The following is a 19747-nucleotide window of genomic DNA, read 5'->3' on the forward strand; positions in this document are numbered from 1 at the left end:
TGGCAATAATGATAATGTGTGGTGAATAAGGGTTGTGTTTCCTTGAGGGAGTGAGTACGAGTGTCCTGCAGTACCAGTAGTAGTAGTAGTAGTAGTAATAGTAGTAGTAGTAGTAGCAGCAGCAGCAGCAGCAGCAGCAGCAGCAGCAGCAGCAGCAGCAGCAGCAGCAGTAGTAGTAGTAGTAGTAGTAGTAGTAGTAGTAGTAGTAGTAGTAGTAGTAGTAGTAGTAGGTGGTGGTGGTGGTGACAATAATGATAATGCGTGGTGTAGTAGGAGTGTTTCTCTGAGAGAGCATGAAGAATGGAACAATTGGACGGAAGAGAAGAGAAGAGAAGAGAAGAGAAGAGAAGAAAGAGAAAAGAAGAGAAGAGAAATAACGAAAGAAAATTACTAAACATACATAACATACACACGTACATACGGACAATGCGCGCTGGTCTATTGTTACGTCATCGTCAGCAATATCATCGTCATCATCATCATTATCATCATCGACACGATCATTGTTGTCACCATCACTATCATCATCATCATCATCATTATCTTCTTTCACACACACACACACACACACACCGAGAGGCTCTGGAGAAGTTTGGAAGGGGGACTACTGCATCATCCACGTCTCAGACACATGCTGCCGCCTGTCGCGCCTCGCCCTACCCGTGCCACCAGACACCACAACAAGATAACGCCCCCTAAAGGCGCCGCGCACGGACCGATACAGACTCAATGCGATTCCCACCATGGTGCGAGCCATCAATCAATAGTCCCTTCTAGATTAGACTTACCTGTAGCATTAATGTTAAGTATTTCTCCACCCCCTATGTACATTTTCACTTTGTTAACTGCCTAAATAATAAACCGTTTATTATTATTATTATTACACACACACACACACACACACACAGTTGTTTGCTCTCTCTCTCTCTCTCTCTCTCTCTCTCTCTCTCTCTCTCTCTCTCTCTCTCTCTCTCTCTCTCTCTCTCTCTCTCTCTCTCAGACACTGTCTTGTGATATATTATTCTTTTCATTGAATTATTTTTTGTTCATGTATTTCCAGAAAGAGTAATGTAGATAGATAATAACAACAAGAGAGAGAGAGAGAGAGAGAGAGAGAGAGAGAGAGAGAGAGAGAGAGAGAGAGAGAGAGAGAGAGAGAGAGAGAGAGAGAGAGAGAGTCTACTTAATACAGAAGTTGGTGAAGGCAGGAACAGACTCATATCCACGAAAAAGAACTCTGAGCTCTTTCCATAGGGGACGGCCGGCTGTCTCCAGAGACCAGCAGCAGACTGCACAGTACACACACACACACACACACACACACACACTCGCTGTACAAGTGTGTTTTCTAAGCGTCGCTTTCTTGAATTTGAGTGAGGCACGCCTCTTGCTGTGGCACTTACAGAGAGTCTAACTGCTGAACGAGTGGCCAGTGGCGGTGCGTGTGTGTGTTTGTGCAGGAGGAGTACTCACCTGGAGACGCAACACTCCTTTCCTGACGCGGCAACACACGCACAGGGCGGTCACTGAAGGATTACAGGTACAGCGTACAAAAAATTTACAACACCACTTTCGGGCACAACACAGGCAACACTAAACAAAGGAAAACATGTCTTATTTTTTTATTCTGGAAGCAGAGAGAGAGAGAGAGAGAAAGAGAGAGAGAGAGAGATAAAGCGAGAGGAAGGGGTGGAAGAGAGAGAGAGAAAGAAAGAGAGATCTAGATAAAGCGAGAGGAAGGGGAGAGAGAGAGAGAGAGAGAGAGAGAGAGAGAGAGAGAGAGAGAGAGAGAGAGAGAGAGAGAGAGAGAGAGAGAGAGAGAGAGAGAGAGCGGAAAAAGAGATAATCACTTGTTTGTCTCTCTCTCTCTCTCTCTCTCTCTCTCTCTCTCTCTCTCTCTCTCTCTCTCTCTCTCTCTCTCTCTCTCTCCTCCTCCTCCTCCTCCTCCTCCACACCTAACTACTACTACTACTACTACTACTACTTTTTTTTTTATGTAGGAGGGACACTGGCCAAGGGCAACAAAAATCCAATAAAAAAAATGCCCACTGAAATGGCAGTCCCATAAAAGGGTCAAAGCAGTAGTCAAAAATTGATGAATAAGTGTCTTGAAACTACTACTACTTACTACTACTACTACTACTACTAACGCTGCTGCTACTACTACTACTACTACTACTACTACTACTACTATTACCTACTATTATCTTTATTCTCCATCAGATTTGCATCAACAACCACCACCACCACCACCAGCATGGCAGTAGTAGCAGGAGTAGTGAATGGTCACACGTATGTGGTGACTTCTTGGACTATCAGGCTGCCCTTGTAGTGTGTTGGACTATCGGTGAACAAGGAGACCTGAAAGTTACGTGGTACAACTATTTCGGTGATAGAAGTGGCTGTAAGTAGTAGTAGTAGTTGTAGTAATAGTATTAGTAATAGTAGTTATGCGTGTAATGGCAATATGGTCCATTTTGTAAACGTAATTGCAAAGATTCTCGACTTTGTTTCTTAAAGGCGTGACGTAATTAGAGAAAACGTATGTATTTTAAGGGACACTAGACTGTACTTCGTTATTCCTGTTTATTGCTATTATACGAGTTTTTTATAGTTTCACTTGTATATACTATTTAAATCTACTATTCTGTGATGTTTAATACTACTAATTATTATGTTTAAGTGGGAGAAGTCAGAGAAAGAGCTATATTTATAATTTTTACGTGTAAGTAAATTTGTAGGATGCTCGACCTTATGTTTCTTAAATAAGTAACGTAATTAGAGAAAACGTATGTCTTTTAAGGGAGGTTTTAGTATGTCTTTTATATATGTGTGTCTTCATTATCACCATCATCTTATTCTTGTTCTTGTTGTTCTTGTTCTTGTTCTTGTTCTTGTTCTTCTTCTTATTATTATTATTACACACACACACACACACACACACACACACACATTAGTAGTAATTATAATAGGAAGAAGAGAAACATGATGATGATGAGGAGGAGGAGGAAGGAGAAAAAATTGTTTAACTTTTCTGTAATATTTCTCTAAATATGTAAATAACTATCAGTCAAAAAGCAGAACTAATAGTGCACCATGGTAGTCCGTTAAATTGTTCATCTCTGACTATCGCCATCACCAATTACAAATTAGTTAATAAGGATAAAAGTTGAAAAATATATGGCAATTCTAATTTTGAGACACCTAAATAGTTTCAACATTTTTCACAATATCTAAATAACTAACAGACGAAAAGAAAATGTAGTAGTACACCATGATAGTCCATTAAATTCCTCATCTATGACTATCACCATCACCAATTACAAGTTAGTTAATAAAGAGAAAAACAAAAACAAAAACAATATATATATATATATATATATATATATATATATATATATATATATATATATATATATATATATATATATATATATATATATATATATATATATATATATATATATATATATATATATATATCAAATTCTAAGACACCCAAATACCTTCAACATTTTTCTGAATATCTAAATAACTACCGGCAAAAAATCAAAACCAATAGTACACCATGATAGCCCATTAAATTCCCCACAATTTACTTTCAACACTATTCGAAAAGTATATTAAAAACATTAAAAAAAAAAAAAAAAGCTTAAAAAAACTCCCAAAAGATGCCAGACAAAGATCAAGATTCAAGATTGTAAACTAGAGAGAGCATTTAGATACAAGATTAGGCTTGAGAAAATGGATGACTCAAGAATAGCAAGGAAGGTGTACCTGTGGATTGAAAGTGGAAGCAAATGGTGGAAGAGGTGCATGAGAATGACAGACAGGATTGGCTTATAAGTTGTGTGGGCGATGAGAATGGCTGGGAGGAATCAAAATGATATTGAATGGGTGGTAACAAGAGGCAGAGTGGGAGCTGACTGGGATGTGAGAAAATGGAAGAATGAGATAGACAAAGAAGTGAAATGTGTGGGACTGAATGAATGGAAGAATGAGACGGAAAGAAAGAAGACCCTGGAATGGTACAAGAAGAAAGGGGCCCCAAGGTATGAAAGGTAGTATGATGGAAGCCTGGGCCGTGATCTCTTCCGAGCGAGGGTACAGTGTATGGATGTGAATGCAAGGAGTTACAGGTGGTCTGAGTCCCGCAGCAAAGTGTGCCGGATGTGTGACATGGGAGAGGATGAGACGGTGCAACATGTGGTGGTGGAATGTGTGAAGTATGCCAGAGACAGGAATGAGATGATGCAAGTGATACTGACTGAGTTAGGGCATGATAGGAATGAAAGAGTGGAGAAGACAGGAAAGGAGTGGATGGTGTTGCTGGGACTGTGTAGAGATGCGAATGAAAGGATGACTGAGGCGGTGAAAGAGTTTCTGGAGAGAATGTGGCGTGCCAGATGTACGAACAGTTACTGTAGATGATGCTGTTTGTTATTTTTTTTTTTTTTCCCTTCTACAGGAGTTGCCGATCCAAAGGCCTGGCTTAAGAGTGATCCCGAGCTACCTGTACCATCAAGATCAAGATCGAGCGTCCATATCAGATGGTGAGTCTGCGTACAAAATTGCATCGGAGGGATTGATAGAGGCAGCCACAATTATCCATCATCATCGGCGACACCATGGCTCTTGAGAAGGTAACATGGCTACCATTCTACACTCACATCATCTGGCTATCAACACACACGAGAATGGCGGCGGTGCGGAGGTGTAAATAGGGAAAATAGGCGTATATGTGAGGGCGGGTGGCGGGGATCCTATGGCGGAAAATCGAGGGATGATCGAGGGTGATGCCCCACCATTATTAATTACTCCTTTATTTAGCGATTTACAACACACACACCTGCCCGCCAGTAAGAAGCGGGTGTGGGCGGCCATCTTGAGCGCTAAGGGACGAGGGGACAAGGGGAAATAAGGAAATATGGCTCAAAATGCCTCCTTATTTTATTGTATTTTCGATTTTTTAATTTTTTTTATTTATGGAATTGTTTGCGTGTGTGTGTGTGTGTGTGTGTGTGTGTGTGTGTGTGTGTGTGTGTGTGTGAGGGAAGGGAGGGCGGGAGTAGGGGAGTTCTTGTGTTCGTTAAGGATAAAAAAAAAAGTTTTAACGTAAATATTTTCCTTATTTTTTTCTTCATTTTCTTGTGTTTGTTGTTTGTTTTGTTTGTTTGTTTTGTTGGTTCGTTATGTGTGTGTGTGTCAGAATATATCGTTTTTATTTTTTTCATTTTTTTTCAGTTTTCTTGTCTCAACTGAATATTTGTTTGTTTATTTGTTTGTTTGTTTGTATATCCATGTATGTTTGTCCTCTTCTTCCTCTTCCTCCTCTTTCTTTCATCTAGACCTCCTCTTCTCTCTTCCCATCTCTTCCTCCTCCTAGCCCAACCAAGCCTAACTCTCTCTCTCTCTCTCTCTCTCTCTCTCTCTCTCTCTCTCTCTCTCTCTCTCTCTCTCTCTCTCTCTCTCTCTCTCTCTCTCTCTCTCTCTCTCTCTCTCTCTCTCTCTCTCTCTCTCTCTCTCTCTCTCTCTCTCTCTCTCTCTCTCTCTCTCAGACAGACAGACCTCGATGACAGCGTGGTGAGCGAGGAGGGGGAGTCAACCAGCAGAGTAGGGGAGCATGACCCCTACTTTGAACCAGTGGTGACCTTGCTGGAGGTCTTCGTGGTTAGTGATGATGACCAGGAGAAGGAAATGATAAGACTGAGTTTCGAGGTCAGGTCAGGTTGGTAATGGTGTTTTTATTATTATTATTATTATTATTATTATTATTATTATTATTATTTTTGTGAGCTTTTTATTGGTTTATTATTTTATTGAGAAATGTTGGTAGTTTTGCTGTTTCTTGTTGTTAGGTGAGGTGAGGTCAGGTCAAGTACTGATGGTAATTTTGCTGTTTTATCATTGTTAGGTAAGGTCAGGTTTTCTTATTGCAGGTAAATAGTTATTATTATTATTATTATTATTATTATTATTATTATTATTATTATTATTATTATTATTATTTTCTCTCAATCTATGTTTTCTTTCTTACTTACCTCCCCCTCCTCCTCCTCCTCCTCCTCCTCTCCTTGTTCTTCACATAACTTCTCTTCATTTTATTAACCTAACCTAACATGCAGACAGTGCCAGCCTAACATAACCCCCCCCACCTGCAGGCAGTACAAGCTGTTTCTTTATCACACTTCTGAGTCGCCCCCACAGTGGAAGGAACGGGGCATGGAGGCCATTAAGATTCTGAGGAACAAGCAGAAGAAGGCTGTAAGTGATTGGGTTAGGTTTGTGTGTGTGTGTGTGTGTGTGTGTGTGTGTGTGTGTGTGTGTGTGTGTTGACTGGGCTGCCTCATGTGGGATTACCAGCCTGATCTGATTGTCTGACAGACAGACAAGAAGACAGACAGACAGATAGATTATTATCACTATATTATTACCAGTCATTAATTCAAATAGATAGATTATTATTATTGTTATTATTATTTTATCACCAGCCATTAATTCTCTCCTTATTTTTCAGGTGGAGTTTGTTCAGCGGCAGAATTAATGCCAGTGGGTGAGTTCAGATCCTCCAAGACACACAGACACACACACAGCAGCCCCTCCACCTCCCCACAGCCCTCCACAGCCCCTGACACAGTATCTGACACAGGCCCTTCACAGACCACCACATACCTCACACATACATAAGAACATAAGAACATAAGAAATAAGGGAAGCTGCAAGAAGCGACCAGGCTTACACATGGCAGTCCCTGTATGAAATATACCTACCTATTTCCATCTGTTATCCCCATCCATAAACTTGTCTAATCTTCTCTTAAAGCTCTCTAGTGTCCTAACACTAACAACATGATTACTGAGTCCGTTCCACTCATCTACCACTTTTTTTGAGAACAAATTTTTTCCTATCTCCATCCTAAACCCAAATTTTTCAAGCTTGTACCCATTATTTCTTGTTCTACCCTGGTTGCTGATCCTAAGAATTTTGCCTAGATCCCCCTTGTTATAACCCTTATACCACTCAAAGACTTCTATCAGGTCCCCTCTTAACCTACGTATCTCTAAAGAATGTAAATTTAACAGCTTCAACCTCGCCTCGTAAGGAATACTCCTCATCCCCTGTATCCTTTTAGTCATTCTCCTCTGTACTGATTCTAATAGACCTATATCTTTCCTGTAATGTGGGGACCAGAACTGCACAGCGTAGTCTAGATGAGGTCTGACCAGCGCCAAGTATAACTTTAATACTACTTCCGGCCTTCTACTTTTAACACTCCTAAAAATCCCACACACCACAGGAGCCTCACAAACAGTCTCACAGCCTTCACAAGCAGCCCCACACTCCACCACAGACACACCAGACCCACAGCCCTTCACCTCACCCACTTCCCAGTCCCCCACAGCCCCCCAGCCACCACAAATGAAGTGAAAGGAAGGGATTGTGGCTTCACCCAGCCAGCCAGGACAGCCTACAGAGAGGGGGTAGTCCCAGTCAAGTCACAAAATATAGGCTTGGTTCTTCCTACAGTTTGAAGTCAATGATTGGACAGGTTCTCTTTGTTTACTTGTTATTGTTTTTTTCTTTCCATTCTCTCTCTCTCTCTCTCTCTCTCTCTCTCTCTCTCTCTCTCTCTCTCTCTCTCTCTCTCTCTCTCTCTCTCTCTCTCTCTCTCTCTCTCTCTCTCTCTCTCTCTCTCTCTCTCTCTCTCTCTCTCTCTCTCTCTCTCTCTCTCTCTCTCTCTCTCTCTCTCTCTCTCTTCCAGACCGTAGTAGTAGCAGCAGCAGTAGTAGTAGTATTAACACTAACCACTCATTATTTCTCTACTGGTGATCTTCTGGCTTTCCTTACTGAATCTTGGTCATCCTCTTTTAGAGATTTTGGTGAAACTTTTGCTGTTGCCTTGGACATATCAAAAGCTTTTGATAGAGTCTGGCACAAAGCTTTGATTTCCAAACTACCCTCTTACGGCTTCTATCCTTCTCTCTGTAACTTCATCTCAAGTTTCCTTTCTGACCATTCTATTGATGCTGTGGTAGACGGTCACTATTCTTCTCCTAAATCTATTAACAGTGGTGTTCCTCAGGGTTCTGTCCTGTCACCCACTTTTCCTATTATTCATCAGTGACTTTCTAAAACCAAACTTGTTGTCCTATCCACTCCTATACTGATGATACCACCCTGCACTTATCCATGTCTTTTCATAGACATCCAACCCTTCAGGAAGTAAACAGTTCACGCAGGAAAGCCACAGAACACCTCACTTCTGATCTCTCAAAAATTTCTGACTGGGGCAGACCAAACTAGTTATTGTTTGCTGTCTAAAAAAATCAATTCTTCCATCTATCAACTCGACACAACCTTCCAGACAACTATCCCCTCTTCTTCAATGACACTCAGCTGTCCCCCTCTTCTACACTGCCACACTCCCCTGCCTGTTTTCCCTTGGTACAAGCTTCTCATGTGATGGCTCACCCATAATTTTCCTCACATAATGAGTCCTGACAAGCTTGACAGTGAAGAAAAGTGTTGTGATGGTATTTGTTCAAGAAGGGATCAGTAATTGTGAGACAGGAAGGAAGATGGCAAATTCAGAAGCAGCCGTCACCCGGGTGGTGGACGGAGGCCGCTCACCCCCCAGTCGTCCTGCAGCTCACAGGCCTCTTCTGACCAGGAGAAAGATGGCGTGGCAATTAAGTGTTCACTGTGGCAATTAAGTGTTCCTGTATCTGTCTTCCTTTTTTGCCCTTAGCCTTTCTCTCAGGAGTGGCAGCTGTGCCCAGCACTAGTGTAGCCCTGGCCAACTGTGTCACGGCTGTCTTTGATCTCCCTGTCTTCCTTCCAGCCCCACAGTTACTGACCTTGACTCAAACACCATCACGGCACTCTCTTCCCTGTTAAACTTGCCAGGATCCATTGTAATGTAAGGGGTATTGAATGTGAGCGATGAAACGAGAAGGTAGTGGCAAGGGGGAAAAAAGTACAGGGGAGCGCAGGAGAGACACCTCTCTCCACTGTGCCTGACAAGTCTCTCAGTGATTGAAAGACTGAGCATAACATCTTCAGGGCACGTGAGTTGCCATGTATGACAATTTGGCACTTTTTCCATGTCTTCTTATTTGAGTAGACATATCATATCTTGTCATAATGAAAAGTCTAGTTTATCATGTATGTGGAGACCTTCAAGTTACAATACAGCCCACTGCTTTAAGAGTTAAATGTACATGTCAATGTTTTCTGTTGTGCCTTCTTTGCTGTGTAATGTTGTGGTGAAATGGTTAAATTCTGGACCGAGTTGTGAGTCATGCAGCAGGAGTATAGATGTGTGTCTTCCCCGCAGGTGGTAACACGGAGAGGAAGTGGAAGAAACCTTGGGACGCTCCCATAACTCAGGAGCAAGAAATACACCTTACTGGAAACCTTGTGACTGACAGGTGGTGGTGACTGCAGGAACCAATTCAGGTGAACACTGTGTTTTGTTGCTACACTTGAGAATCCTCTATCCTAAATTTAAAAATCTAAGTTTTTAATTGTCATGTCTTGTCATGTTTTTGTCCCACCAAAAAATTGATTACTAGAGCTTGATTTACTGCCATGGGAGGTATCAGAAATTGGCAAGTTGTCATTAAAAAAAAACTGGGGAAATCAAAAATATGCACCACTTTCATTCACTCCCAACAATTTTGGATAAGGAATCCTCAACTGTATGTAATCAGAGTATTGTTGAGAGTCATGGTGTGTGTGTGTGTATGAATCCTTATGTATGTATGTGCAGGATAAGAGGGAGGTGGTTAATAAGATTAGTAAATGCATGGAGGAGAGGCGTGCTCTTACCAAGATTAGAAGAGCAGTAAGTGTGAAAATAGTGGTACAGGATTGCAAGAGAGGCAGTGTGTGGGCTGGGTAAGTGCACATGTGGTGCTTTTGTTAAGAATGACCGGGATGGATGAGTGTTACCGGTGTGGTGTGTTGTGGAGAGTTACTGAAGAGGGTTAGAAGGAATGGTCTGCAGTGATCAGTGTGAAATAAGAGGAGAGGATGCGTTGCTTGAGTTTTTCTTGCGAGATGTGCACGTGAAAGGTGTTTAGTGAAAAATAGGGTTTTTTGGGGAATTTATGGATATAGAAAGATAAATAGATATGAATTGTGGGGTGTTTCAGGATTGTTTGGGCCAGGTGATGGGCTGTTCAAGGGAGTGAAAAGTTTGTGAAAAGTAAAATGCCGGCATTTGAGTTATAGAATTAGTGTGTATGTGTGATATAAGTTCATGTCTTAGTAACTTTCCATCTTCCCCAAGTTTCATTACTCTTTTGCAGATGTCTGTCTTGTGTTGGCGAACGTCCTGTCTGCAGTCAGGCCAGTAGTGCCATGTCGCAGGGTGTGACATCAGGTGAAGAGCCAAATGGAGAGTGTCTGCAGCCAGTACTGGGTGTGCTGATGCTGTACACAAGTGTCGAGCCAGGTGCCACAGCACGTGTCAGCTGACTCCACCAGTGTAGTGTCTCTAGTCCAGGATGCACTGCTGTGTACGACTTGTATGTCTTTATAAATTTGTGACTATTCTTATTATATTTGTGAAATAAGACTTGTATGTCTTTGCTAATAAATAAATATTTGTGACTATTCTTATTATATATGTGAAATAAATATATAGTTAGCTAACAGTGTGGTATAATAGTGTAAAAATAAATATTTGATAATTCATGCATGCCCCAAAGGTAAAAAAAAAAAAAAACAGGATTGTGCCCTCTAAACTTTTAAGATACCACTTGCACATAGAAGCCCCATCCCAGCGACTCCAGTGTCGGCTGGGATGGGGCTTCTATGTGCAAATGGTATCTTAAACTTAGTTTAGTAGCCGATCCTGGCTGTTTTTTTTTTTTTTTTTTTTTTTTGCCTTGAGGGCATGACTTGTACTCCCAGAAAGACTATTTGCCAAAGATATTATTGACATGGCATAAATAACTATCATTATGTTCAAGATGGCATACTGAATGTTTATTGTTTTAATGTGAATGTTAAGTGAATAAATACACAACAATAATATAAACATGGCACTTTTTTTCCTTATTACTGAAGTGCTGGAATGTACAAAACTTATCCCAAGCCTGAATGAAGGTGGTGGTGGTGGTTGTTGAATACAGAAGAGAGGGACTCGCTACATTCTTCCTTCCCAGACTGGAGTGGACTGGAGAACTCTTGCAGCAGGGCCTGGGAGCAACAACACTTGCCAATTCTTGTGTCCTTGCGTCAACTTGAGTGAGGAGCAACCTCTTCTTTGTGAAACTGCCTGCAGCTCTCGTGCCTCCACAAGTGTTGAAGGTTGCCTGTCGGTCCCGCCATGACTTGAAGGGAATTTTACGTGTTCTTCCTGCTTGAAATTCTTGACACACTCTTCTTACTGCAACTCGACTCTTCCCTGATTGCTTTGTCCCAACGATACTTAATACCTCTTGTGGGGCTTGAAGGTGGTGACGCTCTGCCTCTTTTCCTGGTGAAGCTTGACTCCCTGATTGCAATGGAGTACATTGGGCCTGGCGTGACAACACTGTTTAATAACCAGGTGCTGGTAGAGATTCCTGTGGGCTGTTCATGGGATGATGAAGTGGAAGCTGCACACTTCACACCTACAAGGAAAACAGACCATTAGTTCCTAGATACATGAAGCTTGTTGTATGTGTTGTGATTCCTTGTAATGTGTTTGATAACTGATTCCCTACAAAACTAAGACTACACAAGATATATGATGGGAAAATGGAGGAAGCCTGGCAAGCACTGCATGGTATGGGAACTGTGCTGAGATTTAATATGATATATGGCTAAATTCCATATTGTCATATTCAAGAAACAAAAATTGAAAGAAAGGAAAGCACCGGGTAGAGAAAATCTGAAAAGTATGGCAGTATAACGTTTGAAGCTGAGTTTGATAAATACGTTTGATAAATACGTCCCTATTATAATTTAAAGGCAAAAATTTGAAGGATGATGCAGAGTAGAAGAAAACACCAGATAGAAGAAATTTGCATGGCATCACAGATATTTCAATGGCATGACAGTTAATACACAAGTTTGAAAGATGAACCTGATCAAATATTTCTGTATCTCTGCGCTCATGAAGAACACAAATAAAAAACTTACAATTTTAAAAGAAGAGTCATTTTAAACTTTGATCCGTACCTTTTAAGTTTATTAATTTTATTCATAGTCAGTTTATGGTTCCAGAGAAACAACAATTTCAAATCTAGCCTATCTTTTTGAAACCCACTGTATAATGAACACGTCATATAAGGGAAAGAATTTTGTAGCCAAATACATGAGGAAATATTATACAAGAAAATATTTATCAGATGAATAACAAATTAGGAAAAGAACTATTTGAAATAGGCCAACTTTGAGGTGAACTGGGTATAAAAAATAAATAAATAAATAAAAATAAATAAATAAGTAGTTTAATAGAACAAAGCAGTATTAGAAAAGTCTAATGCAAATTTAGAATGGAAATGTGAGTGTGTGTGTGTGTGTGTGTGTTTGAGAAGGGGTTATGTCTTTTTGAGTGCATGACCATTGTTTTGGCTGCCTGACTAGGTTTTTGAGTGTCACCAGATTTTTGAGTGCATCACCAGTTTTTTGAGTGCATCACCAATTTTTTTTAATGCATCACCAGTTTTTTTTAGTTCATCACCAGTATTTTGAGTGCCACCAGTTTTCTTGTGCCACCAGTTTTTTTTTTTTTTTTTTTTGAGTGTCATCAGTATTTTCTGCATGAGAGTGCGTGGGTGTGCATACAGCGTTATTAAAGGTAGGTAAGTAGGTAGGTGTGTGTGTGTGTGTGTGTGTGTGTGTGTGTGTGTGTGTGTGTGTGTGTGTGTGTGTGTGTGTGATAATGAATAAAGGAAAATAATGACCAATCGTAGTTAAGAAGCCAATTGCTACTCAGCACAGCGAATAAGCAAAGGGACCACAAAATAGCAGCCACGGACACACCAATCCAACATGATTTTACGTGCTTATATAATATAATCTCAAATTCACTTCCTTAATTATCACCTCAGTAAGCTTAATCAGACGTCAATCACCTGGACAAACAAGCAACCAACTTACCATCTGGTCAGCATACTTCTCTCACCTGACAAGTTAAATCACTTTACCTGCAGTCTAATCACCCTTGCAGCTTATTCCCTCGCAAAATGCTAAACTTCTATAACTTCCCATCTGATCAGCATATTCATCTCTCCCCTGATAAGCTTAACTACTTAAGTGTTGTAATCACCATCTATTCAACCTAATCACACCTACCAACCTCACCTGGTCAACCTATATCAGCTCAAGCTCATCACATTACCTAACGCGGCTTACCTAATCCCCATACCTGGACAAAACTAACCCAATCACACCTATCCATTCTAATCCTCACGTATTCAACCTAATCATTCGCAATCTCAAGGGTTACACATTAATTCCATGCACTGAGTAATAATCTAATATTCTTATCATTACCATATTCTTACCTTCACTCCTTCACCGCCTCCTTCAGCCTTCCGCCACGAGACCACCGCACTTCGACCTTTCTCCCTCGTTGCGAGTCGTGAAAAGAGCCGAGCGGGGACACCAGGCTGGAGGAATACGAGACAATGATCCCTATTCTGAAACACTTCTGCGCCGCACCTCCACTAAACTGATAAGACTAAATGAAGTTGCACAGGTTTTCAAAGATGTTTTAATGGTTCTAGTGACATTAACACGATTTCTATATTATTAACAGGAGAAACGCAATTGAAAACCCGGCTAATCATCTCTGTGGCATTTGAAAAAAAAAGATATGGTGAGAGAACAAATGAAGCGTTTCAGAATACGTTGCTATATAAGTTCTTTTTCTATCACTGGTATTAATTTGTGTGCGTTCGTATGTTTGCTGGCTTGTGTAAGTAAAGTTATTTTATTAAAAATATCGATGTTTTTTAAGTTTGTAATTAACGAGTGTTTGAATGATTGTAAGTCTCTCTCTCTCTCTCTCTCTCTCTCTCTCTCTCTCTCTCTCTCTCTCTCTCTCTCTCTCTCTCTCTCTGACCAAAATATTATACGTATGTAAGATGAACTCCCAAAATATAAGAGTACGATAAGTAAAGTGATTCGGAATTAAAAGAAGTTTCTAACAGGTTATGAATGAGTTCCAGAACAGTGAACGAGACGACACATTGTTTCCTTAATGCATCAAAAGAAGAAGAAAAAAAAACATCATTAAGAAACGTCATATGATCTTAGGAAACTTATTATACTGATCGACTAATGATAATAATAACAGTGAAAGAAGGAAAATAGGAGGAGGAGGAGGAGGAGGAAGTGTAGGTTATAATAATATAGTAGGAAAAACGAGACAGTAAATAGTCATAGGAAGTGAAGGTGGTAGTAGTAGTAGTAGTAGTAGTAGCGGTGGTAGTGGTGGTGATTATGGTGGTGGTGGTGATGGTGGTGGTGGTGGTGGTGGTTGTATTAGTAGTAGTAGTAATAGTAGTAGTAGTAGTAGTAGGAGGAGGAGGAGGAAAGGAAAATGAGTCTGGTTTTAATAGTTGCGGTACTTCTCCTCTTTCTTCTCTTCCTGAAATCCACAAACTTTAGACATAAAAATGGCGGCAAGACACTTGGATTTGCTTCCCCCGCCCTCTCTCTCTCTATCTCTCTCTCTCTCTCTCTCTCTCTCTCTCTCTCTCTCTCTCTCTCTCTCTCTCTCTCTCTCGTTATATATATATATATATATATATATATATATATATATATATATATATATATATATATATATATATATATATATATATATATATATATATATATATATATATATATATATATATATATATATATATATATATATATATATATATATATATATATATATATATATATATATATATTCCTTATAGTATATTATACTATAAGGAATATCGGTCCTTCCGTCTGAACAAATGAAGAAAAAAAATGAAGATACTGACGAGAAAGAAATAATTGACAGAATAATGGAGGGTGAATGAAATGTTAACATAAACACAGTTTCGTTCAGGAAATCAGTGAACGCCTCAGGACCAAAATTCGCCGCACTTCCTGTCTGCGGCCGACGCGTCAAGACGAGCATGACTGGATGGCTGCCTCGCTATTTTTGGCGCTAAGTGGATGATGCGTCGGTGTGAGCCACTCTCCCCTCTCTCTCCCCGTCCCCTGGTCGTGGTATTCTGGGCTGGTCCGCGGAGGGCGCGGGGCCATCCAGGTTTCCATTAAGGGGAGGCATTAACACGGTGCCCAAATTAGCCTCGCTATTCTGTGGAGGAGAAAATAAGCGGCATCGAGTCTTTATTAACATTATTTTTCATGAGATTTGGAGTGCAAATAAAATTAAGCTTGTATTTCGAGTTTTGCCCGAGTTTTGCGTTGTGTCTGGGGAAGGTGATACCAAGCCACGCTGTCCCTCCGCCCCGCGCCGCGTGTCACGCAGCGCGGCTCGCCACCCAGCACGACGCTCTTGTGTGCTGCGGGGAAGTGCCTCAGGGTATCAAACATATTAAAAAAGAGATTCCATTGTTTTCCTCCATCATCCTGTACCCTCCTTTTGTTTTCCGCGTTGAATACCTGCATGTGTTGCACCAAAAAATACCTCATAGAAAAAAAAGTCTTGCCTGGAAAATCACTGCGCTGGTTCGTGACTCGCTGTATTTCTGAGCGAGTGTGTGAGTCACTCGGCGTTCTCACGCGACGAACAGCGGCCGACTTCCTGTCTACGGCCGACGCGTCAAGACGAGCATGACTGTTTGGCTGCCTCGTTATTTTTGGCGCTAAGTGGATGATGCATCGGTGTGAGCCACTCTCCCCTCTCCCTCTCCCCTCTCCCTTCGTAAATACCTGATTATTAAGGCGGAGGAGGAGATGTTTAAGAATCGAGTGAGAAATTAACACTATTTGTAAGCGACTGAGGAAAACCATTAGAAGAAACATTACAACAAATTATTCATGGCAGATTCCTCCTCTTCCCCATCAATATTTTACTGCGGCGTAATTGCCTCCCAAACAGTAGGACGAGACTTGCCGGTAAGGAGTGAAGCAGCGCCACCAAGGAACAGGGAAGAGGACCACGAGGCTGCCGTCACCTGCCATCATCTGCTGTCTGCCGCATCCCTCCTGCCTCTTCCTGTGATTGGGGTTGAAGGATCTTGTTTCTTCCACAACAAAAAAAGTAGTCAAGATTAAAATCAAAACAGAATAAAGTTATTTGGCGAGGAGTTAAGACAGCGAGAGGAGGAGGAGGAGGAGGAAAGGAAGAAGAAGGTTTGCCAGTTGAAATTAAGCAGGATAGTTGAAATTAAGCAGGATAGAGGAGTGTAAGATAAGGGACCCCCTTTGACTCCTATATGTTCCTAAATCACAGTAAAACTCCCTTAACACACACACACACACACACACACACACACACACACACACACACAGACACACACAAAACAAATAAATAAATTAATTAATTAATACAGAGGGAATTTATTGTATGGCTGGCAAGGAGGTGAAGTCTGTTGTCATACTGTGCTGCAACCAACACACTGCCTTGCTAACTTAAAACCTAAGCAATTAAAAAACACAAGAAAACAAACTAAACACTTAAAAATACATCTTTATAAATTCCATTAAACTTTCCTATATGTTTAACAATATATATATATATATATATATACGAGTATATATATATATATATATATATATATATATATATATATATATATATATATATATATATATATATATATATATATATATATATATATATATATATATATATATATATATATATATATATATATATACGAGTATATATATATATATATATATATATATATATATATATATATATATATATATATATATATACACAAATAGAAGAAACACGTTGTTTTGAAGATTACAAGGAAGCTGAGACCTTTAAAAAGTAATATTAGGAATTTAGGATGACAGTAAGATGACAAAAAAACATTACTGTCACATGGAAACACACACACACACACACACACACACACACACAGCCTTCCCCAGCTCTCCCATGCCCACACAGGTCTGTGCATGCCTTGGACACAGAGAAGGGCACCATCAATGTGGACACCATCTCTAACCATCCTGAGAATGACAGGTGGCAGGGTGAGATAAGGAGATAGATAGACATATATACATACTTTCGTTCATTCATTCATTTCATTTTCATTCACTCCTCCTCCTCCTCCTCCTTCTCCTCCTCCTTCTCCTTGTGCAGGCTCTGGTGCACTCTAGTTTGAGGAGTTCTTTGGCCGCCAAGTTCCTTATTGAAGGCGATGAGGAGTCGTTGGAGGAGGTGAAGGAAATTTTCTGTATCTATGACAAGCAAGGTAAGGATTCGCCGTTCATCTTTGACCCGTGTTTGGAAACCCTTCACTCTCTCACCACTGTTTTCCAAGGCTACAGAGATGATCAGCTGGGTTGTCATGACTTTCTGCTGCTACATCATTTCACACCCACACACACCACCCCTCACCCCTCACCCCTCACCCCTCACCCATATTTAAACCTTAGAAAACAACTGTAAATTGAGGGAGTTAGTGGAAACAGAAGAGAGAGGGAGGAAGAGAGGAAGAGGAAGAGGAGATACTGTTACTCCTTACATAATGGAGACTAAGAGAAGGAGAGGGAGGAGATAGGTGGAGGAAAAAAAAAAAGAGGAATAGTGGAGGGGTGTACCAGGCACCTCACATCATGTAACAATAGTGAAAATAAAAGGGAGGAGGTAGAGGGCGGTGCACCTCACACAAGTCCAGAGAAGCAAGGGGACGCCATCACACAATCCGTCACCACCACTACAGCACAGCAAAGGGTGGTGAGTGTATTACTATAACAACAATGAAAGTTGAGAGGTTAGTGTCAATATTCATCCTGTGCTAACACCACCACTAGTCTGTCATCACAAAATCTCCATCACTCACCACAAACACACCACCATTTACCACAAACACACCATCACTCATCACAATTCACCACAATCACTCAGGGCTGGAAAAACACACATTTAAAAAACCCAACTTTTTTTTTTATTATTTTGGGAGGTTTATTGATTTTTGGTTATTCTTCATATTTTTATGTAAATCAGTTTAAATAAGGAATTAAAAAGTAATCTAAAATAAAACAAAAGGTATGAAGTGTTTTTGTTTTTTATGTAGGAGGGGGACTGGCCAACAGCAAAAAATAAATAAATAAATAAATAAATAAATAAATAAATAAATAAATAAATAATATATATATACATATATATATATATATATATATATATATATATATATATATATATATATATATATATATATATATATATATATATATATATATATTTCTCACCTTTCTCACCAGACGCAAGGTAGGCAATGCCTGTCAGTGTCCGGCCTCTACGAATCTTCTCCAAAGGTCTCTATCCATGAAATCCTCATCTCTGGTTATTTCTTGTAGATTTCTTCCTCTTCGTTCAGTAGCTTCTTCAACTCCCTGCATCCATCGCTTCCTAGGTCGTCCCACCGGCCTCCTGCCTAGAGGAACCCATTCCAGAAACTTCCTTGCGTATCTTGTATCTTCCATTCTTTGGACATGTCCATACCATCTCAATTTGTTCTTTTCAATTATCTTCATTACAGATGTTATCCCTAATCTCTCTCTGGTTTCTTCATTTCTAATTCTATCAAGTCTGGTCACACCTCGGATCATTCTCAGAACTCTCATTTCTGCTGCTTGTATTTGTGAAGATGTTCCTGTTGTCAGTGTCCAAGTTTCTGACCCATATAGAAGTACTGGTCTTAGTATTGTTGTAAATATTATGGTTTTAGCTTTTGTTGGAATATTCTTATCTTTAAGTATGGGATACAATGCACTGACATTTGCATTGTACTTCTGTATTCTATTTAAAATTTCTATATTCTGTCTGTTTTCCTCGTCGAAAAGTACTCCCAGATAACAAAATTTGTCGGTCTGCTTCAGTTTAACGTTTTCTATGTAAATATTACATTCCTCCTTTATTCTGCCAACTTTCATTATTTCTGTTTTTTGTTTGTTCATTCTCATTCCTTCCCTATTTAAGACATCATTCCATCTTGTCATGGCCTCTTGAAGATCTTGTTGGCTTCCTGTCACGACAGCGACATCGTCTGCATAGGCCAGCGTGATCTCTTTATCCTCCCTTACACATGTAGCGGGACACAAGTCACCGCTCCTAGCACTCCGTTCTCTGTTGTATTATCACCCTTCCGTTTTCACTCTCTCTCCTGCACAGGCTTTTGTCTTTCATCTCTTCTATCCTCACTTTATACATATCTCTCACTTGTACACATTCTGTGCACGCTCTTTGACACATGTGTTACACATCTCAATACATCATATTACTCCTTTCTTCACACAGACATACACACACACATACACTCTCTTTTTCTATAATTTTGTGTATATTATTTATTATGTAATGTAATTTTGTATATATTGTTCATGTTTTTGCTGAATAAGAGAGAGAATACCCAGGCTAAGTTTCCTTTGCCAGAGCTACACTGTTATGACACTGGAAATTGTTACTCTTCAAGGACTAAACACTGCTATGACCAAGAGTCATAGTTGGGAGCCTACACTTCTCGCTTGAGCAACTTCCGGGCGGCCAAGTAGCACCTCACCTTCGCTACACACACACTTCCTTCAGGCATCTGTCCATGTACGTATATAA

The 19747-nt window shown here is 40.2% G+C and overlaps 2 long non-coding RNA genes across 9 annotated transcripts in view; one reads left to right on the plus strand and one right to left on the minus strand.

The window, feature by feature from the left end:
- Positions 1-2235: 2235 nt before the first annotated feature.
- On the plus strand, positions 2236-11047 carry LOC135098867 (uncharacterized). 3 transcript variants are annotated; one of them, XR_010267464.1, is made up of 7 exons: positions 2236-2404; positions 4469-4643; positions 5349-5728; positions 6162-6264; positions 6518-6553; positions 9338-9459; positions 10314-11047. It is a non-coding gene; the product is annotated as an uncharacterized LOC135098867 (long non-coding RNA). The 3 variants fall into 3 exon arrangements; XR_010267463.1 differs by having other exon boundaries at positions 2240-2404; positions 6518-7549; XR_010267465.1 differs by having other exon boundaries at positions 2241-2404; positions 5559-5728; positions 6518-7549.
- Positions 10969-19747, minus strand: part of LOC135098865 (uncharacterized) — a 42563-nt gene continuing 33784 nt past the window's right edge. For 4 of the 6 annotated variants that reach the window (XR_010267460.1, XR_010267461.1, XR_010267459.1 and 1 more), the window contains 3 exons: positions 16070-16199; positions 13506-13610; positions 10969-11624 (listed from right to left, as the gene is read on the minus strand). This is a non-coding gene — a long non-coding RNA (uncharacterized LOC135098865). Of the gene's footprint in view, positions 11625-13505; positions 14675-16069; positions 16200-19747 lie in introns of those variants that run through there. The other 2 variants (XR_010267462.1, XR_010267457.1) reach the window with 2 other exon arrangements.

This window comes from Scylla paramamosain, unplaced genomic scaffold (genome assembly GCF_035594125.1).
Source record: "Scylla paramamosain isolate STU-SP2022 unplaced genomic scaffold, ASM3559412v1 Contig89, whole genome shotgun sequence".
Lineage (NCBI taxonomy): Eukaryota > Metazoa > Arthropoda > Malacostraca > Decapoda > Portunidae > Scylla > Scylla paramamosain.